Here is a 24389-nt window from a genome sequence, read left to right as displayed (position 1 = left end):
AGGATTCAACTTGGATTATTGATTCGGGTGTCTCATATCATGTTACTCCTAGGTATGATTTCTTCTCATCTTACAGTGCTGGTGATTTTGGCATGGTAAAAATGGGAGATGAAGGAGTATGTAAAATTATCAATATGGGAGATGTTTTGGTTGAAACTGGGATTGGTTGCAAGCTTCAATTGAAGAATGTTAGACATGTACCTAATATTTGTCTCAATTTGATTTCGGTGAAAGCCTTGGATATTGAGGGTTATCACACTTACTTTGGTGGTGGTGGTATATGTAAAATCACCAAAGGGTCCCTTGTGGTTGCAAAGGAGCAAAGTTCCACTTCTTTGTATAGGATGCCTACAAAGTTATGCAAGGAAGAAGTGAATGCAATTGAAGATGCATCTTCTGATTTATGACATATGCGCCTCGGTCACTTGAGTGAGAAAGGACTCAACATACTTGTGAAGAAAATTTTCCTTCTTGTGAAAAGTACGTTTCTAAAAACTTGCACTCATTGTTTTGTTGGAAAACAACATAGAGTTTCTTTTCATAATACTGGTCCTCATAGGAGGCAAAATATTATTGATTTAGTTCATACTGATATTTGTATGATGGATAGTAAATCTCTTGGTGGTGCATCATATTTTGTTACTTTTATTGACGACCACTCTAGAAAAGAGTGGGCATTTCCTTTGAACATTTTCTTCAAACATTTTCATGCAAGTGTTGAAAGAGAAAAGGGAAGGAAATTGAAATGTGTTCGATCAGATAACGGTGGTGAATACATAGGTCCATTTGAGGAGTATTGTAGAGAACATGGAATCAGGTATGAGAAAATAGTTCCAAAGACACCTTAGCATAATGGTGTTGTAGAGAGAATGAATCGTACGATTAATGACAGAATCAATTGTATGTTCTCTCATGCAAAATTATCGAAATCCTTTTGGGGTGAAGCAATGAAAACTGCAATGGATTTGATCAATCTTTCTCCTTCTATTCCACTTGATGGTGATGTTCCAAATAGAGTGTGGACAGGGAAATATGTCTTTTACCGTCATTTGAGAGTTTTTGGTTGCAGATGTTTTGTTCACGTTCCAAGCTTGATAGTAAATCCAAACAGTGTATATTCGTCGGTTATGGTGATGAAGAATTTGGTTATAGATTGTGGGATCCGGTTGACAAGAAAATTATCAGAAGTCGAGATGTGATATTTCTTGAAGACCAGACTATTAAAGATTTTGATAAAGCTGAAAAACAGAAACCAAATTCCAGAAGTTACATTGAAAATGTTGCGCCTAAGCCCCCTATAGAAACCTTTGTTGATGGGGGAGATATGCAGGTAGATGATGAGAATGTAACTGATGATCATGTGCCTCACCATGATTAGCAGGTTCCAGTTGAGCCACCAGTCGAGTTTGAGTTGAGAAGATCTACTAGAGAACATCAACCTTCTCAAAGATATCCTCCACATGAGTATGTGATGATCACTGATAGTGGAGAGCTAGAGTATTATCAAGAAGCTATTACAAATGTTGATAAAGAAAAGTGGTTAAAGGCCATGCAAGAAGAGATGAATTCCTTGCATGAGAATCACACATTTGATTTGGTAAAGTTGCCTAATGGTAGAAAAGCACTCAAGAACAAATGGGTATACAAGATAAACGCAGAAGAGAATAGTTCTCAACCAAGATACAAAGCAAGATTGGTTGTTAAAGATTTTAATCAGAGAAAAGGTATTGACTTTGATGAAATTTTTTCAACTGTGGTGAAGATGTCCTCTATCCGAGTTTGTGCTTGGGTTAACAGCTAGTTTAAACCTAGAAGTTGAACAACTTGATGTGAAAACTGCATTCCTTCATGGTGATTTGGAGGAAGAGATCTATATGGAGCAACCAGAGGGTTTTGAAGTCAAAGGTAAAGAACAACTTGTGTGTAAATTGAAGAAAAATTTGTATGGGCTCAAACAAGCACCTCGACAATGGTACAAGAAATTTGATTCTTTCATGGAGAAACATGGGTATGGTAAAACTACTTCTGACCATTGTGTGTTTATTAAGAAATTCTCTGATGGTGATTATATTATTCTCTTATTATATGTGGATGACATGTTGATTGTTGGTCATGACACTAAGAAGATTCAATCTTTAAAGAAAGATTTGAACAAGTCTTTTGCAATGAAAGACTTAGGTCCTGCAAAGCAAATTATGGGTATGAGAATTACTCGTGACAAGAAGAATAATAAATTGTGGTTGTTTCAACACAATTATATTGAGAAGGTGTTAGAGAGGTTTAACATGAGCAATTGCAAACCTGTTAGTACTCCACTTGCTACTCATTTTAAATTGAATTCTGATAAATGTCCTACAAGTGAGAAAGACAAAGAAGAGATGAAGAAGGTTCCTTATGCATCCGCAATTGGTAGTTTGATGTATGCTATGGTTTGCACAAGGCCAGATATTGCTCATGCAGTTGGAGTTGTTAGTCGATTTCTCTCTAACCCTGGTAAAGATCATTGGAAAGCAGTGAAGTGGATTCTCATATACCTCAAAGTAAATTGTGGTTGTCTCAACACAATTATATTGAGAAGGTGTTAGAGAGGTTTAACATGAGCAATTGCAAACCTGTTAGTACTCCACTTGCTACTCATTTTAAATTGAATTCTGATAAATGTCCTACAAGTGAGAAAGACAAAGAAGAGATGAAGAAGGTTCCTTATGCATCCGCAGTTGGTAGTTTGATGTATGCTATGGTTTGCACAAGGCCAGATATTGCTCATGCAGTTGGAGTTGTTAGTCGATTTCTCTCTAACCCTGGTAAAGATCATTGGAAAGCAGTGAAGTGGATTCTCATATACCTCAAAGGCACTTCCAAAGTGTGTTTATGCTATGGAGGTGATGAACCTGTGTTGGATGGCTACACAGATGTAGATATGGCAAGTGATCTTGATTCTAGAAAAGCTACTTCTGGTTATACGATGACTTTTGCAGGGAGAGTTGTGCCTTGGCAATCAAGACTACAAAAATCTGTTGCTTTGTCCACTATTGAAGCTGAGTACATTGTAGCAACTGAAGCTTCCAAAGAACTCTTGTGGATGAAGAAATTCCTACATGAGTTAGGCCTCAAGCAAGACAAGTTTGTGTTATCCTGTGACAGTCAGAGTGCAATCCATCTCAACAAGAATTCGACTTTTCATGCAAAGTCGAAGCATATTGAAGTGCAGTATCATTGGATACAAGATGCACTCGAAATGAAGTCATTTTTAATTGAGAAGATTCATACTGATGAGAATGGTTCAAATATGATGACGAAGACATTGCCTCTGTCGAAGATGATATGCTGTAGAAAGAAAGCTAGCATGGTTGAGCAGTACCTTCCCACTTGAGTCGTGAGGGGGAGATTTGTTGGGTGGATTCACTCCCCAAGTGGAACCCACTAGTTTTATTAGTATTAGTATTATTATTAGTATTATTATTATTAAAATAAAAGAAAGAAAAAAAATTGTATTATTGGGCTAGGCCCACGTGAAGGAAATAAAAGGGATTTAGAAATCCTAAGAATTAGAAGAACGAAAGAGTACGACTGCCAGAGAATAAAAATAAGGTTTGGTTCCGGTGGTGGTAATAAGTGTAGCAAACTTGCTCCGTTTGATCTACAAATTTAGTATGTTATTTCTACCACTGAGTTTGTTATTTTAATATACAGTTTGAGTAGTTTTATCTTCTCTAAGAGTTACTTTGGCATACCCGCTTTAGTGGAAGGTTGTTATAAGGTTGTTATTGTTGATTGGTGTTCCCTATTGTTATTAGGAAGACTCTGGTGTACCCATTAATTATTATAGTGGAAGTTTTACTGGACTAGGTCCCGTGATTTTTATTCTCTCAATTTGAGGGAAATTTTCCACGTTAAAAATTGCATTTGTCTCATATTTAATTTTCTGCCAATTATTTTTGCTCTGTGGAATTGTATTTTCTGTTTGGCCATTTATCTGCACAGGTGGGGAAAAAAATATTCCGCATTATTAAGATAATTATCGCTAATTATCTCTGGTTTTCCCAACACCCGTCTATCTAATGGAATGGTAAAATACTTCTTTCTTTTTATCCTATAAGGGGTTTGCACCAAGGAGATCCTCTTTCCCCTTATCTGTTTGTGATTTATATGGAGATGTTATAATTGACCATCAATAAAGTAGTTCAAGAGAGAAAATGGTAGTCGCTTTAAGTATCAACATATGATTCCATTAAACTTGAGAAACACTCGAAACTTTAGGTCATGATAACCAAGTTGAGGCACTGCAAATAATGTTATTATTCTTAAAAAGGTGGTTCATAATATGATAATGTCAAAAAAAAAAAAAAAAAAGAAGGATGTAACTTACTAAACTTGCTTAGAAAAAGCTTATGATCATGTGCACTGGAGTTTTCTTGAAAATTGTTTACAAGATTTTGTGTTCACCAACATTACTTTGCAACGTATAATTCATTGCATTGATTTATATTCCCCGTCTATCTAATGGAATGGTAAAATACTTCTTTCTTTTTATCCTATAAGGGGTTTGCGCCAAGGAGATCCTCTTTCCCCTTATCTGTTTGTGATTTATATGGGGATGTTATAATTAGCCATTAATAAAGTAGTTTAATAGATAAAATGGTATCCGATTCAAGTATCAACATATGATCCCCTTTTATCTCACCTGTTTTTTTTTCTTTTGCCAATAATGTCCTTCTATTTTTTAAAGCTAAAACTTCTCAAGGAAGAATTGTTGCTAACATTATGGATAATTTTAGCATTGCTTCGGATCTCAATGTCATTGTGCTCAAATCCAGATCCTTCGATTTTCAAAGAGTTCCTATTGCTAAGAAAAATTGATATGCTTCCATTACTAGCATTGATTCTACTTCGACTTTCTATACATATTTGGGTTTTCCTATTCTTTAAGGTAGAACTAATTAGGTAGACTTTGAACTTCTTTTGAACTGATCTGGAATGAATTGATTGAGAATTATACTATTTTTTTATTCTAGCGAAGTGTTCAAGTTCTGCTCCAGCTATTATTGCTCCAATTTCTACTGGTCAACGATCAGTCAACGTTTCTATTGGTAAAGAAGTGGCAGTCAATGGCGATAAAGGATATAGTAAAGGCACTGGCAAGCCATGCTTAAGTCTTGATTTGCAAGAATGGTATATAACTTATTCTTATTTAGATCAAGTAAACTTCTAAAAGGGTACCGAAAAATAGTAAGCACTCTTTTGCATAAATTTTATTGCATTGTATTACCTTTAATTGTCCTTATGGTCTTCAGTTTTTTTATATATTTACGAAAATCAATTTAAAAAAATCAATTTTAACTTGATAGTTGATTGATGCTTCAAAAATGTATTAATAAAAATAAATAAAAAATATTTTGATTTGTTTTGCATTAAAGTATATTTATAAAAAATAAATAAAAACGCATTAAAATATATTAATAAAAATAAATAAAAAATGCATTAAAATATTTTGATTTGTTTTGCATTAAAAATATTTATCATAAAAAATATGACCCGCAGATTAACATGCAAATTTAATAACAATGCACACTTTTTATGGGAATATTAAATTCTTGCATACTTTGTTGGTATTTTATCGGTTGACAACCTTTCAAATTATTGATCGAAAATAAATTATAATAAACACTAATTATTAAGAGATAGCAATTGAAAATACAAAAGTTATAGTAACCACTAAATATTAAGAGCTAGTAATTGAAAAGTCAAAGGTTAATAACCACTAAATATTAAATAAATTATCCATTGATATTGATACATGATATACGTCTCAGATTACATGATACTATTTATAAATTAGCCATCTCTCAACCCACAAAAGACACGTTGATTTTTTGCTCATGTTCATAGAATAATTTTCATTCTCACATGTGTCTTAGAAAAAGGGGTAAAGGGAGAAAAACCATTTTATTCTATGCGCTTGCTATATAGTACTATGATTATAGAAGGAGACCCCTATAATTTGATGAAGGTGACCATGTATTCCTTAGGTTACCCCCACTGTTGGCATTGGAAGGGTGTTAAAAGTCAAGAAACTAAACCCTTGTTTGTTGGACTCTTTCATGTTATATTGAAGATAGATTGCACAACCTATAAATAAGCCTTACTACCTTGTTTGTCAGGTTTACATGATATTTTTCATGTCTCTCAACTCAAGAAATATATCCCAGACCCTTCTAAGATCTTGAGTCATGAATCTCTTCAAGTTAACCCAAATCTTACTTACAATCATGTACCAACTTAGATCATTGATAGAAGCCTGACGGAATTAAAGAATAAGACCATTCCCTTAGTAAATGTTTTTTGGGAGGATCATCACCCGAGGAAGCACCCTAGGAAACAAAAGATGACATGATGAATGAGTATTCTTATCTCGTACAATAGGTAGATTGTCAAATTGGAGGACCAAAATTTTTTAAGGGGGAGAGAATATAACAACCCTCTTACTACTTTAGATAAATAGTTCTAAACTCAAATTTGTAATACTCTATTTTTAGTAATAGTTTACTTAAGTTAAAGTAGAAATAGGAATGTGGTAGTACTAATAAGGTCCAAGTGTCAAAGGGAGAGCATGCCACTTTTCTTTTTTCTCTCGTTCCCTTTCACTCATTGGTATTAACTATCCTTCATTTTCATTTCTTTCATTGCAGTTACACACTCCCAAAAACAGCCTGGAAAAAACACCAACACTCGTTACTATTCATTGTCCTCTCCATTCCTCCATTTTCTCCTCCTTCCAAATTATTTCAAAAACATCAATCTTCTACAATCCTCTATCTTCATAACAACCCTTGCATATATATTTCCTTCTCTCAAACTCCAAAAATCAACGAAGTATAATACTAAAAGGAGATAAAGAGAAAAGAGGAAAACCATAAAGATGTCACATGAAACAAGAGACTGGAGAAATGGAGAGCTGATATAGTAGGTCTCTTCCATAATTCAGCTCGAGTTGAAGGGGATTATTCATAGAAAAAATTGTGAGTTCTTTTGCTAGAACTGTTTCACATCTTGCATGTGGGTTTTCTAGGTTCGTTTTTTGGTTATACTTTGTTTATTCGAATTGATTCATTCGTTTAAAATGATGGGATACTTAGAAAACTGAGACTGAAGGAAAAATTGAGGTTTAGCATATAGAAAATGTTGAAGTCTGCACATAGTTTTTCTACATCCATTCATTTTTCATATGTTGTGTGAGTGATTATATTGTTTTAATGACTGAAGAAATGAGGGTAAATTGTTAGTTTGCAAATTGATACACCTGTCGTGTAAACATATTCTGTTGGTTGCCTCTAATTATTTTGTTTCTTCTGCCTCTAGTCATGCTTCCTCAAAGTTTGCCTATGATAATGTTTCCTTTTACTCTGCCTATAATCTTGCTTCCTCAAAGTTTGCCTCTATTCATACTTCCTCTAACTCTCCCTATGATCATGCTGCCTCAGATAGAGTTTGATCATGTTGCCTCTGATCGAAATTTCTTTGATCAGAATGTGTAGTAAATGAATGATTCAATTAAACGATTCAATTAAACGATCAAGCAATAAGGACGTTCTATGGTGAATTGTTTGAAGTTAATTTATCTTCTAGTTATATATGTTGAGATTGATTTAGCTGTTGCATTAGATGTGTTGATTAAATATGCATTGCGTACATGTTACTATATATTCATTGCATAATGTACACGTTGCATACATGATGTGACACCTTAAACTCCAAAATAACATATTTAATAATTTATACTAGATTTTTTGAACAAAATTCGTAGTGGATAAATAAAAACTCTTTCAGAGAAAAAATAAACTTTTACAAGTTATTTAGTGTATCACATTTCTCAAGATTCAAAGGAACACTTTAAACGTTTTCCAACTATATAACAGGGAATCTTCATAAACTTGATTTAATTATAATTTCTTAATTAATTCTGAAAACTTACTAGTACTTATAAGGTTTTTGTGCCAAATGTAGTTTCTAACTAAATAAATAAATGTGAGATTCAAATTACAACTTTTATTCCTGGTATCACCTATCAAAGTGGGATTTCTCCCAAATTTGAACTTCAAGACTTAGTAACATGTTATAACTACGATTTCGCAAACGTAGGGCCAAACCAATCAAACACAAACAACGAAGAAGGTGAGTTTTGAAATCTTGTTGATAGTATAATATAAGTATGAAAAACACACACAAAAAAAAAATCATAGTAGACCATATCATAATCACATTACGATATATCAAAATATTCAAGCAAATAGTACCATATTATAACATCAAAGTCACCCAAGTAAAATAATTACCTCATTATAATATGCATCAAATCATCTAAGAGAAACTATTACTACGTTCGAAACATGTCAATCATAACAAAACAATCACAAGGAAATGCAATGCTATGCATGAGTTTAGACTCTACTTCATAATTTGATACAATTCTAACTCTAAAGTATTTGGTTAGGAGGCTTGATACTATGCCACCACCCTAGTGGACAGACAATTCAAATTGGTCATGTCCTCATAGATCCCCTCAATTCAACCCGAGATACATATATGCGACAGTCGAGGTATACATGTGTTGTGTGGTAGCTCCCAACATTTGGAGTTCTACCTGCAAGTTACCTAGACATTCCCCACCAAAATACCTCTAAGGTCTAACAATCTTGCCTTAAGGCTCAATAGTAGACTGCCACAATCAAGTTTAATTCAGTTGTAGTTCCCCGAAATCACTAGGTTTGTCAGGCCCTACCTTTATGATGACAAAATAAACACCACTTCAAAAATTATGAATATGTATCCCCTTGTTGGTCTATGATACTCCATTAAGACCGTCATCTCAAACACAAATTGGAATCACTGCCATTTCGTCAACTATAGGCTTACTTCATTATTCTCATCACAAATTTATAACATTGCTATCATTAATCATACATCATCATCATCACATAAACTTATCACAAATTTATAACATCACTATAATCAATCATACATCATCAAATAAACTTATCACAAATTTATAACATCACAATTATTAGTCATACATCATCATCACATAAAATTATCACAATGCATCTATCTTTTATTATCACATCAGATAAACTCATCTAATCAAAGATATACATAAAATTCATTCGACGTCCAATATCACAATAATATCAAATACCACACATTTAAAGAAATTAAATCAATCAACACCTTAGAAATATTTGTATTCACCATTTTAATCTCACAATTTCTATATTTGCACAATAATTAATTTATCCCTCAAAGGACTACTGCCGTACGTAGCGAACCCCAAATGAATTGTTGGAAAATACGGTTTTCCCGTTCATCTCACAATATATTATCCTCATGAATTCAAACTCTCTCTCACCCCTTACCTAATTTCTACACTTTCATATGCGAGTACGAGGCCACAACCGAAAAACCTTTGTTCTTTGACTCCTTGTCATTCATTCGATCTAACTCAACTTTTTATGGGTAAACGACAAAATAAAATATGAGAGCACACCCTAAAATCTCAATTTCAAAATTGGGTCAAGGAAACTTACCATAAATCATAAAACTAATTAATCGATAAGATAGTCATTTTTCACTCGATCAATTTGGCATTGATTTCACTCAAATCGGAGTTACGGTAAGGAAGAAGGGTACAAAATAACGACTTCTATAAACAAATAAGTCAATTATTTTATAGAGAAAATGGAATAATATATTGAAATTTAGACAAAAACGGAGGAAGTTTTATGGGATGGTTATCAATGGTCGGTATTAATACTCTTCTATTCCTCTCAATGTGCGGACTCCTTATCTTTCTGGCATGTCCTTCTTTTTTCTGTTTCTCATGCTTTTCTTTCTTTTCGATTTCAATTAAATATTTTGTCTATTATTATTTAATTAGGTTTTACTCTTGCATATGAGCTTAATCTATAAAATACATTTGACTCATTTCTTTTATTTTTTATTTTAAATAAACCAACAATGATAAAAACTAATTTTTTTAACACTTTTAAACACAATCTAATTACTAAAATATTATTAATATTTCAAACTAATATTTTATAAAATAAAATAATTAATCTTTTAAAATACATTAATAATCAAAACTCTTATATTCAAAATAATCACTACAATAATACTCATTATTCCGAATACTCAACTTCAAAGATTACCATCGTTAAAGAATAGTTGAAATTATGAAATACATCAACACTTTATAATAATTATAAAATCATGATAAATATATATAAAGTCACAATATCGTAACAAATATATAAAAATAAAGGAAATTAAACACATTACCACTATCCCAAGATAATTATTTATAAAATAAATAACTAAAATAGGAGATACTTAGAAATATTTAAAATATAAATATGTGCATACTTAACATTAGTCAAATATACAAGAAAAGATCACTTTAATTACGAATGCACATATACACGTAATATCATCTAAAATCTTATTCTTTAAAATATTTACACTAAAATACTATTATTTTTAGAAAAATATATAAAATAACAAAATATAATATTTATTATTTATATCCCTCATTTAGTGAAATATGTACAAGATAAACACATAAAAGAAAATACACATATAAAGAAAATTAATCATAAAAATAATCAACATATATTCTAAAATAATCTTAGAACCAAATTAATTATCTAAAATCTTATTTAATTAATAAAATAGTTTATTATAAAATATCGAGTGTTACACATGACACTACATATGCACTTCAAATATGATGTTATGACATGCATAGTCAAACAATACGGTGGGACATTTTAACATTGTTTAATGCGTGAAACAATGGGTAAAGGTAAAATAATTGGGATGCCAATTAGGGTCATTTTCAGACCAGTTATGCAAAAGAATTCAACCATCTAGGTTACTCAATCTGAGTTATTGGAGGAGCTTTCTTTAAAAATGAAATGAATATCAATAAGTTTTTCCTTAACTAAAAAGGAAATGAATACCAAAAAGCTTTGGTAAATCAAGAAAAGAAAGAGAATGCTCTTTGTCCGATTTAAAGAAAAAAGGACAAATTTTAAAAAAAAAATTGCTTAGGGCTAATATTAAGCAATTCATATTTTTGTTGTTTTCATTATTTTTTGAGAAAACTATTTCAAACTGCCACTCCCTTCTTTAAAAGCTCATTGAGATTATTATCTCACCGTTATTTTCTTATGTATTATAGCCGAGGAAATGAAGTAAGGTTGGAGTCAGAATTAGATGATAACACTTAGTAGTTATATTTTGTTTTAAAAAGTAGTAGCTGATGTAATTTTGGTACTTCAAAGGATGATTATAAACTATAAATTTGTAGTTACAATTTATTTTGCTAATTGTACTTTGTAAGATACTATATGACTTATGTTGTTTAATCAAAATATATGTATTAATTACCATATTCTAGATACATGGTGATGATATTTACATTTTTCTATCATAGCTAGTCGAACCAATTTGACTGTGGGTATTGGGTTAGGAATTAGGATAATCTTCCTTTTTACTATATGTTCTAAGCATCATTTCATCAAATATTAAGTCTTGTCAACTTAGTATTTTGTGGGTGGTATGCAAAATTATGGCAGAGGGATTTAGGATAGTATCAAGGCCAAGGGTAAATGCTCCACTAGAGGACAATGTGCCTCCACCTCCACCACCTGCTACAGAACCTTGGTAACAAGTATTCCAAGTAGTCCAACTACATGCAACAACCACCCATGATCTTGTCCAACAAATGAAATTACAAAAGGATGGAAACCAAATTGCTAACAAAACTATCTATGACTTCCTCAAGCTGAAACCCCCAACATTTAAAGGAAGCCACAATCCTACTGAGGCTCGAGCTTCGCTTGAGAAGATGAAAAATGAATTTGAAAAAGTGCATTGCACTAAAGAGCCAGAAGTGACATTTGTTGCCCACTTATTGAAGGGTGAGGTTGAAGGATGCGAACAAGTTAAAGGTGAAGACTTCCTCTTGGAAATGGAAGCAGGTGCAAAATTTAAGTTTTCATAGGACAAGAAGATGCTTAAGGTGTGGAAAGGATCATGGTGGAGAATGCTTAGGAGAGAAAATGTATGCTACTCCTACAAACAACTAGGGCACATAATGGCTTCGTGCCCAACATGCTAGAGGCCAGGTGATGCAAACCCAAAAAAACCAAGCTCTGGGAAGGTCTATGCCCTTGATGCCAAGTATGGTAAGAACAATAGTCCATTACTAGTACCTGTTAAATAAATCGATATCCCTTAATTGTTATGTTTGAAACTGGTGCAACCCATTCTTTCATATCCTTTAATTGTGTTTTGAAACTCAATGTTTCCTTGTTTTAATGACCTTCTACTTTAGTTGTATCTACTGCAGCTAAGAATTAGATTGAGACTTCCTTTGTATGTCCTTAATGCCCAATTAGATTATCTGATAGAATCTTTTTAGTGAACCTAATTTGCTTACCCTTTAAGGGCTTAGATATTATCCTAGGAATGGATTAGATGTCAAAAAATAAAGGTGCAAACACGAGAAGGGGGCTTGAATTGTGTTTGATCAAGTTGGACTTTTTTGTTAATTTATTTAAAACGGGTTCAGATTTGGTGACTTACTTAGAATAAAAGTAGTAGCAATTGGGTTAAGTAATCATAGGCAGAAGTAAAATAAGAATTGCATAATTAAAGTGACACAAGAATTTATCTATGTTCACCACCAACTTTGTAACTACGTTCAGTCCCCTAACTCAGAAGGATTTAATCCACTAATTCAAAACTTGAATTAGACAATATTTGACCTTACAAGCCATATTTCCCAAATCATTTTGACACCTACAAACATTTTCAAGCACACAAACACCTTGACTCTATAAGCCAAATCTTCTAAACACATCCTAAAAATATATAGATTTCTCGAGGAACATGAAAGTCACTATTGGGGTAGGTTAAAAACGTTTGGAACAAATGGGTTTGCTTATAACAAGCTAATTGTAGCAATGAATCTCACACTAGAAAATACTTAGAAAATATTTGTTTTGAGAAGTGTTTCTCAAGACCTTAACCTTATGAACTCACATGACTTAGGAAATTTTGTGCTTGTGAGTTCTCTCTTTTATCTTATTTAGCCTTGAGTATTTATTTATAGACTAGGTTAGGGTTTCTCCTTTGTCCTTGCAAAAATCTAAATCATATCTTTCTAAATAATAATTGTATCTTCTTATGAGTGTTTCTTCTTGTTAACAATTCTTGATCATATCTTCTAAATAATTCATATCCTCTTGTAGATTCTAATTAACTCTTCTTATAAATAATTCACGTCTTCTTGTAGATAGATCTTGATCACATCTTCTTGTAAATAATTCATATCTTCTTGTGATAAATCTTGATCAAATCTTCTTCTAAATAATTCATATCTTATTGTAGAAAAATCTTGATCAAATCTTCTTGCAAATAATACATATCTTCTTGTGATAAATATTGATCAAATCTTCTAGTAAATAATTCAAATCTTCTTGTGATAAATCTTGAAAAAATATCTTCTTTGTGAGGTTTGTGATAGCGTTTCAACAAGTTTACTGAATCGTTGCAAGTAATAATTAAAACGGTAGTACCGAGTATCAAACTCAAGGATTGCATTTTACTATCGAATTATATTTAATTACTGAAATTGAACAAAAAGTTTCTGAATTAATTGAAATAATATTTGAAATTAGCAACAGTAATAAAATTAATCCTTTATAATTCCTTTCTAATTTGATCCTAGTTACTGAATTCCTTTATTGAATTATTACCGAATTCTCTTTATTATTCTTGTCAAAATGTCTTAGTGACATAACCTTTAATTCCAAAGTAACCTCTAATTCCTTAGTAGATTTAATATTAGAATTAAGCATTATCGTATAGAAATTCTCTTGTAAATTATTGCTTTGCAACTAGTTTAATTGGTTTCATGACCTGCATCTATGTCTAGACTACAAATTCATGAATTTTTCATCTCAAGCATTTGTAAAATCCACTTCCATTTCAAAATACAAATCGTAGAACATTTTAATGTTGATCAAGCAATAAAAAGCATTAAGCACAAAGAGGAGAAAAATAATTCAAAAAACTCATTCATATAACTAGAAATCAAATCATAAAAATATGGGTTTCATCTTGTTACACTCATCCCTAACAAATAGAGTTTAGTTACTCATGACAGAGATATAAAAGATAGATTCATGAATAATTCTTGATAAAACTGCTCCAATGATGTTAGAAACGACCGTCTTTGAGTTTCTATGCTAGGGCACAAGTCTCCCAACTTCCCAAGAGTTAAAAAGATCCCTAAACAGTGAAAATTGCGTTTTTATGAATGCTGATGCGCGTCACGCGCCCCATGCCCAGGAAATGCGCTCCAGGCGCGCCTGGACAGTGCTGAACAGCTGGAAATGCGCCTCAGGCGCGGATGGCGCGCTTCAGGCGCACAACATTTGTTGTCTGACGTATATTGCATTTTACTCCTCTTTCGAGTCTGAATTCGGTTCTGGTGTCTTCACGAAAGTCGTAGCTATGGATCTTAGATTTCATTTGCATTTGGTTTGACTCCAATTAGACATCTACAACTCCAGATACGTATGCAATAATTTACATATGTTATGTTGATTTCTCATCAAAATTCAGCAATGCACTAAAACAAAATGCAATGTAAAATTACGAAAAATTCCTACTTAATCAATGAAATAAAAACACAAAACATTTTATTAACGCAAAGAACAAAAATCAATAAAATATATCAAATAAATCCTTAATTTAACTAATGATTGAAGATAAATAAGACTAATACAGTGGGAAAATATGCATATGATGAAGAGTCATCAGAACCCCAAACTTAATATATTGCTTATCCCCAAGTAACAATTAATTTCAGATTTGGTATAGTTAAAAGAACACTTAAATTCAATTTCTCAAATCAAATCAAACTTAATTCTCAAACTTCTTGTTAGTGCAGAACATTCATCATGCTCTATGGTTGTTTTCAAAAAACAATAAGATTTGTATACCTTAGCATTCATTTATCAAATTCAACTCTCTCTTCACACAATCTCAACAAAATTTCTCTCAAGTATTTAGAAGGGTTATGAATTTATCACTCAAATCCTAGAACATGAATCACACTATCATAGACTTGAAAAAATTCTAGTTAGCAATCACAATACAGTAAACACATACATTTTTTGAGGACTTTCGGGTTGTAATGGGGCTTAAGTAAGGGTAAGACATTTTGGAATAATAGGCTTTACTACTTGGAGTTAGGCATACATTTCAAAATTATTCTACCATTTTTTTTTCTTCACCTTCTCATTCTGGAGATTCTCAAACATTGACAAAAGAACCAAGAAGATATTATTTACCACAATACACAGACTGATTTTTTATTTTACTTTATTTTATTATTTTTGTTTTTTTTTTGTGAGAATCACCACCCTAAACTTAAAAGCTTGCTATCCCATGAGCAACCCCAAACTTAGAATTTTATCAAGACAAGACAAAAATTTCCCACCTAACTCCAAGTAATGTGATGTAATTAAAGTAGGGTCTTTGTTTTGTAATGTGGCTAGTGACCGAAAGAAAAGGGCAAGGCTCAAAGGGGCTAACAAAGGATAACATTTTCATAGGGTAGTTAGAAAGGCTCAAACGACCAAATAAAATTGTCTCACGTCAGTGCAAGTTCTGAAGGGATAACACATGTTTGGATAATCACAAAACAAAGAATTTAAGTGTTTAGGCTCAAAAACTCACAACTATGAGATTAAGAGAGAGTATGAACAATCAAAATAACACCAAACATGCCTCTGAAAAGTTAAAATTGTATTTTTGAAAAATTGATCGCATATTAGCCTTCTAGAACCATTTAGTAATCAAGAATGTATGCATTAGGAAGGCTTGTCGACTTGAGCAATAACATAATATAAGAAATGAAATTTAACTTTTGAAATCCCAAACAGAAACTTTAAGATCAAATGCAAGTTATTACAACTTTTTCATCATAGTACATATTTAGTGAAAGGAAAAAAATTAATATAAAGAAAAGAAAATTAAATAGACTAAAATAAAACAAAGAAAACGAGAAAAAGAAAAGAAACAAAAAAAGGAAAGAAAACTTCTCTCAGTTTAGTAATTCAAGGATTCTCGTATAGATCATCTGCTCTTGTTCCGCTATGGTCGCCAGTATACTTGTCAGGTGCAAATAGATCAGCATAAAACACGCCTCCTGGTGTCTGTTGAGAAGAAGCGAATGCTCGATATAGATTGGTCATCCCTAGTTCTATTTTGGCTTGTCCATCTTGCTGATCAATCATCAATCGTTCCATCATAGTTTCCAGTTTGCCACATCTTTCCTCGGTGGAGAGCTGTGATGGATGTGGAAGGTGGTGATGTGGTTCGGGTAATTTAGTGTTTTCCTCTGTTGTCATCGCTGCTGGTGGGGCACCAGGATCGTCTACCGGAATCATGGAGTGTTTTTCTATCCACTTAACAGTGATTGATGTAGCAGGTTTCATCATTTCTTCGCCCTGTTTAGGTGACACTCTCACCTGCTCACATAGTTTTCCTTCTCATCACTCACGATCATTCACTACTCTCACATATTCCCACACTTTCTCTCTTTCAAACCTTGAAACCTCTTGGAAAATCTCTAAATTTCTCAAGCTGCAATGGCTTCATGTTCCTCCTCAAACCCTACACTACACTAGGAAACATCTCATATATTTCTTTGTTGTATAGATCAGTGTTTCTTTGTCGTATACTCTATAGGCTTTAGACTTGTCAAAGTATCCCGAAAAGGTGTACTTTTGATACCACGAATCAAATTGATGAAAGTATGAAATGTTGGGTTTTATTATTTTCCATAGTTCATAAGGAGTCTTACTAATAATAGGTGTAATATAGATTATATTTGGAATATAACATGCAATATTCACTGCTTCTACCCAAAAGAGCTTCGTAACATTCATTTCTTGAATCATGGTGTGTGCCATTTTTTGACGAGATCTATTCTTTCTTTCTACAACATCGTTCTGTTGAGGTTTTTTAGGAGAGGAAAAGTTATATAAAATTCCATTCTCTTTAAAGAAGTTTTAAAAAGCTTAGTTTCAAATTCATTGCCATGATCACTCGAATTGTTGCAATACCAAAACCTTTTTCATTTTGCACTTGTTTGCAAATAAGGTAGTGAACGCTCTATGTGACTGATGACTCTTCATCATATGCATATTTTTCATTGATTTTAGTCTTATTTATCTTTAACCATTAGGTGATTTAAGGAGTTATTTGATATATTTTGTTGATTTTAGTTCTTTGAATGTTTATGTTCTTATTTGTTAGATTAAGTAGAGATTTTTCGTAGTTTTGCATTGTTACTTTGTTTTAGTGTAGTGCTGAATTTTGGTGAGAAATCAACATGACCTATGTGGAGTATTTCAACCATATCTAGAGTTGTAGATGTCTAATTGGAGTCAAACCAAGTGAAACTGAAAGCTAAGATCCATAGCTAAAACTTTTATGATGACACCGGAACCCAATTCAGACCCAAAAGAGGATAAAAATGCATAAAATGGAAATCTGAAGAAGTTGTTGCTTAAAGCACAACAGTTGCGCTTGGGGCGCATTTCCACCCTTTTGACACTATCCAGGTGCGTCCGGAGGGCAAATCCCGCGTCTGGGGCGCGTAGCGCGCTGCTGAATGTATAAAACGCGTTTTTCTCACTTTTATGGATCTTTTTGACTATTGGGAGTTGTGAGACTTGTGCCCTAGCATAGAGACTCAAAGACGGCCGTTTCTAACACCATTGGAGAATTTTTATCAAGAATCATTCATGAATCTTTTTGTTGTAATTCTTCTCTAATCTCTATCTTTTATATCTCTGTCATGAGTAACTAAACCCTTTTGTTAGGGATGAGTGAAACAAGATGAAACCCTTATTTTTTCTAATTGGATTTCTAGTTATATGAATGAGTTTATTGAATTAATTTTCTCATCTCTGTGCTTAATGCTTTTAATTGCTTGATCAATATTAAAATGTTCTACGATTCATATTTTGAAACGGAAGTGGACTTTACGAATGCTTGAGATGAGAAATTCATAAATTTGTAGTATAGGGATAGATGCAGGTCATGAAACCAATTAAATTAGTTGCAAGGAAATAGTTTAGAAAGAGAATTCATGTAAAGTAATGCTTAATTCTAATCTTAAATCCACTAAGGTTCTGTCTTTAAGACTTTAGAAGAAGAATAATAAAGAGAATTCAGTAATAATTCAATAAAGGAATTCAATAACTAGGATCAAACTAGACATCAAGGTTGGATTCGAAGTGAAACTCATCCTTGAAATGTTTCTCATTATAAAGGATCAAGTTTATTACAGTTGTTAATTTTAAATATTATTTCAATCAATTTGGGAACTTTTTGTTTAATTTTAGTAATTAAATATAATTCAATAGTAAAACACAATCCTTGAGTTCGACACTCGGTACTACCGTTTTATTACTACTTGCAACAATTCAGTACACTTGCTGAAATGCTATAAGTGATTCATCATTTTTTTTAAGGAACTTTATCCATGTCCATCTAGAATAATCATCAATAATAACGAGTCCATACTTTTTACCACTGACAAAAGCAATCTTTATAGAGCCAAATAAATTAAGATGTAATAATTCAAGTGGTCTAGAAGTGGAAAAACTTTTAGAAGAAAAATATAATTTTGTTTGTTTCTCTTTTTGACATGCCTCATAAATTACATTTGATTTGTATTAGAGATTTGGCAAGCCTCTAACTTAGTCGAGTGTTTTCAATTTTGAAATTAACCTCCAATTGGCACGTCCCAAGCTTTTAATGCAAATCAATTGTTCTTCATTCACATATATAAGACACTTTACTTCTTGTTTTTCCAAATCAAGCAAGTTTATTTTATAAATATTGTTTTTTCTTTGACCAGTAAATAGTAAAGATCCATCAATTTGACTTATTGCCTTGCATGACTTTTGATTGAAGAAAACATCATAACCATTATTTCTTAATTGACTTATGCTCAATAGGTTATGCATTACCCTTTTATAAAAAAAACATTTAATAGAAGGAATGGAACCATTACCTACTATGTCATGCCCAATGATCTTACCCTTCTGATTACCTCCAAAACCTACAAATCCTCTGTTCTTGAGAGTTAGGTTTTGGAACATAGACTTTTCTCTCGTCATATGTTGTGAGCATCCATTGTTCTAGTACCACGACTAATGTTTTAACTTCATTGTTAATGATATTTGCAATATAGATTATTTTATTCTTAGGTACCCAAATTTGGTTGGTCCTAGTTTCTTAGTTCTGAAAGTTATTTTATCGTGACCATTCTTTAAGCAATATACATAAGCAATATCAAGTAGGTTAGCCTTAGGAGTTTCTTCTCGTTCTTCAAAACCAATAGCACATTTACTGTTTCTACTAACACCATAGATCTTAGAGGTTTGTCTGCTTTTGTCTATGCCATTTTCAAGAAATTCTTGAAAGGATTTTTCATACTTAAAAGAATTATAGACTCCACCCTCTGAAGTTTTTTGAAAATTTTCATTTAGAGTTAGATTTTCTCTTTTTAGGTTTTCAAACTCCTTTTCAAGATAATTGTATTTATTTGTTAAGATGTTATGAGCTTTTCAGAGAGATTTAAGTTTTGAAAAAACGTTGTCATTATTGTTGAGAAACTCGTTTAACATATTTTTTAGTTCATTACAAGATAAGTCAGATAATACCTCAATTTCTTCATCAACATATTCAACATCATAATCAAATCTAGAGTCTGTAATAGCCATCATAGCCACATTTGCATGATCTTCATCTTAATCTTCATCAAATGATTCATTAGAGTCATCCCAAGTAGCCATAGGCCTTTCTTCTTTGCCTTGAAGTCTTTTCTTTGAGATTTCCCTTATCAAGTTTAGAAAATTCTAATTTGAAATGACCCGACTCTTTGCATTAATACCAAATGATTCTTTTCTTATATAATTTTTCACTTCTTTCTCTACTATTTTGAGATTCTTTGAAATCTCTTTCGGTGAAAGATTTATTCCTATTCTTCCACATGAGGTGGATTTTTCTGAAGATAAAGGATAATTTTTCATCACCTGAGCTTTTACTCTGATCGCCCAATTCTCATTCCTCTGAGCCTTTAGTGGTTTGTAGAGTCTTGGAGTTTGTTTTCTTTCATTGGGATTTGAGAGTCAACAACTTTGACTTCTTTTTGGGCTCAACTGCAACAAGTTCAATCTCATGGGATCTAAGTGAACTTGTTAGCTTTTCTAGAGGTAGTTTTTTTAGATCCTTAACTTCTTGAATTGTTGTTACCTTTGGTCTCTACTTACTATGAAGACTTTTGACGATTTTCTTGATGTGGTTATACGTAGCGTACCTATTTTCGAGAACATTGTGTCAATATCTTCATCTTCTTTAATTTGGAAGAGTTCATACTTCTTGACTAGTAAATTTGCCCTAGCTTCTTGTACATGTTTATATCTTGTAGTTGAAAACTAGAGCATCAAAGATACTTTTTGTTGTTTCTCTATTGCTGCATTTTTCAAACCCTTATGATGCATCTTGTATTGTTTCTTTTGGTCAGTGTTGAGGTCATTTCTGTTGAGGCAAAAAACTTTTTGATGTATGTTTTAATGACAACAAACTTTATGGAATAAATGACTAAGTTTTATGAATGGTAATCTACTAATGATTGTCCTTGAGTTTTATTTAAGGAAGAAGAATTGAATAATCAAACAGGCAAGATCATTGGAAAGAAGCAAGATCAAATTTGAGAAAACAGAAACCGAGAATTTTTTGGTTATTAAACAGAAAAACCAAGAACATTCTAGTTTACGAAGAACAAAGCCTTCTAGAAATCAAGATTAATTCAAATTGCAATAACTCATCAAGATGCATGACAAATTACAAGTAACAATCAGAATAATCAAAATGGAACAAGCAAGGAAACCTTGGACAGATTCATTCAACAAATTCATAATGACATAACCAATGTATGAAGTTACAAGTTTTGATCCTTAAGAGTAATGACTTAAAACCAACGAAGTACGATATGAGCAAAAGAGAAAATACATCAGTGATACACAGGTACAACAATTGGTATACAAACAGAATTCATATCAGACCAAAAACAGCAAATCACTCAAAACAGAAAACCAATAACGTTCTCCGTTTTCGCAACTTTAATCCAAGAACATTCTGGTTTACAAAGAGCAAAATCTTCTATAATTTAAGATCGATATGGGCTATGAAAGTACATCTATCTACACTACAAATAATCAGTAATTATTACAGAGGAATTTAATAATCTACTCATGATTGTTTTATATAGATTCGACCAAAGAGGATCAACAAAGGCAAAACAAAACATCAAGATCAATCTCCTAATTGATGAGTTATGAGCAAGGACAGCCATGACATCAAAGATATTGTTGTTGCACCTTTTTGCAGAAAGCACATCATATTTCTGAGACAAGGGTCTAACACACAACAACTATCAAAATCCAACACTCATACAAAACAAAAAACGAAGAATATTCTTATTTTACAAAAGAACATTCTGATTATTCTCCTTTAAAAGGCAAAATTAAAATAGATAATTTTCCACAGTCTAAACCACATATTAAAGAGTATCAAGACTGCTCAAATCAATGTTGAAACCGAGAACTCGAGCTGAATGCCCAAATGAGGAAAACAACCTCAAGATTGATCTCCAAATTGATAAGTTGAGAGCAATGACACAAGTACATTGTACTTACAATATTTTGCAAAAATCTCTGCATAATTCTGATATGAAAACATTATCAAAATTGACATTTGACACCTCACTCACTCACGTTTCCCATCAAGCCCAAAATCTAGAACTTTCTCCGATTGTCAAGAACGTTCTAGACATCAATATAAACACATGTTTAATTGCTTTAAAATATATCTAACACTTGGGAAGTGTGTCCAATGGATATATTCCTTTTAAACTGAATATCCAAAGCCTTTTATCATCTATAAATTAAAGATCAGTTAGAAGATGAAGGTGAGAGTTGAATTTACAAATCTACCAACACTTGTTCAAGTAACAAGTAAAAAAACTCTTCAAGCAAACTCCAGATCTCTTCACTATATCTTTAAATAATTATTTATTGATTTTATCTTTCATTTATCTCAAACAAGTGTTCAGAAGTTTTAAGATTCCAAACACTTTTATCATACACATCATTGGTAACTCAAGTCTATCTTTTATGTTAGATTGAGTGTGTTGGTAAAAATCCTTTGAAGGCTGAAACGTGATTGTAAAATTCATTTCTAGGTTGAAAGGTGAAGATTGTAGTAGATTAAGGTTGATCTGGACTGGTGGTGTAAAAACCAAGAACGTTCTCCATTTTGAACACTTTGTGAAAAATTTCACGGTCGTGAGACTGGACGTAACCCGGGTTGGGTGAACCAAGATATATCTTTGTATGATATCTCTTCCTTTATCTCTATTTATTTCTAGTCTTTTGATTATCAAATTAAATAGATAAGTTAAATTGTGTGTTTTTCACTAGTCAAGAACGTTATCCGTTTTCTATTTTGATAACCAAGATTAATCTTGAGTTAAATTTTTTAAATTTTAACAGGAAATTTAAAAGAGGTGAAATCACAATTCAAACTCCCTTTCCATAATCTTGACATTGCTACTTTGATAACCAATAATTCAAACTCCCTTTCTATTTTGATAACCAATAATTAATCTTGACATTGCTACTTCAATTTCTTGATATTTCAACACCAACATCGCCTTTATGAGCCTCAAAACCATCTTTGACTTGAGTTTAGGATCATGAGAGATGTAGAAACTTATAAGCGTGTCTTTTTTGTACTTGAATCTATCTACATGAAATAGAGAAGGTCAGTTAATGTTTCCAGTTGTAACTTCCTCGCTAGAGTTAGTCATAATAACACATATCTTTAATCAAACACAATTAAGTGCTCAACTTTTAGACTAAGCTCTAATAACAATTGTAGAACAAGAAACACAAGAAAGACGTGTTTGAATTGTGTTTTATCAAAAAACGATGAAAACAAAGATCAAATAAAAATGGAGCGACACAACACGATAGCTACATCCAGTCCCTTCAACCTGAATGATTTAATCCACCAGTTCACCAACTGAATTACACTTGCACTAAACCCGTACTAGTCAAAGTGACTATGTTCAAGTCTTCTCAACCTTCTAACTTAGTATAGTCAAGCTGTTGAGTGATGTAGTCGCTCCAGGGCTAGGTTACTAAGGAATAAGTTTAAGGGTTTTTTTGAATAATTCTCACAAGTTGGAGTTTACATGTTGTACTCTCAGAAAATACTTATCAACACTTAGACAAGACAAAAGATAAAGAGCAACAGTGTAGAGAAAATTGTACTGTACTTATTGTGGTACGTTGTTGCTTGTACTTTTCAATGAGAGTTGCACGATCTTTTATAGAGATTTTTAGGGTTTCTGGTTATTGTCCTGATTGTAAGAAATCAACATGTATAGTGAAGTTTCATATAAAATCTTATGAGATTTATTTGCCATTAAAACTTGTTAAAAATTTCCATGAAATTAATTATGTAAATCTTGATATGGAGACATAAATGGTAGATGATATTATATAAGAGTATGTCACATAGATATTTAGACAAATACATATTCAAGGTGTTTAGTAGAGGATATGCAAAAGCTTTGTCTTTTACAGAGCGTTGACTTTTTAGAGTGTTTACTTATCATAATGTTTACTATTATCGAAGTGTTGATTACTATCAGTGTCAGACGATCAAATGTTTGTTGCGATAATCAGAGGCACATAAATTAGATTCTTGTTGTGATTAACAGTGGTAGACAATCACTTTAGAGTCATCAGAGGCACGTCTCAAAGCGCGTTCGCTTGATTTAGAATACATAAATCAAAGTAGAGTCTTGGTGTTCATTTAACGTAGATCAAACAATTAGAGGACACATGATGAACTCAAAGAATAATATGATATGAAAACTGCACATTAAAACAAAACATTAGTGCTTTAAATTGTTCCCACAAAATAATGTTGTTATCATCAAATCAAGTAAGGGTCATATTACTTCAAGTTACGGTTCTAGAAACTTGGTTTGTGCAATTATTGATTTCATTGGTACATCCAAATGCCTACAAAGCCTTATTCTTGTTGGTAAGTTATTGCCACCCCTTAAAATCTCCAACTTGAGATGTAACATGACAAAACTTTATCTATTTTTAACTTGTCTTATTCAGGGACCATCTAATTGAATAGAGGGCATCGATGAATTTTAC

The sequence above is a fragment of the Cicer arietinum genome, chromosome 6, assembly GCF_000331145.2.
Source record: "Cicer arietinum cultivar CDC Frontier isolate Library 1 chromosome 6, Cicar.CDCFrontier_v2.0, whole genome shotgun sequence".
Classification (NCBI taxonomy): domain Eukaryota; kingdom Viridiplantae; phylum Streptophyta; class Magnoliopsida; order Fabales; family Fabaceae; genus Cicer; species Cicer arietinum.
Note: the sequence above shows the minus strand (reverse complement) of the source record.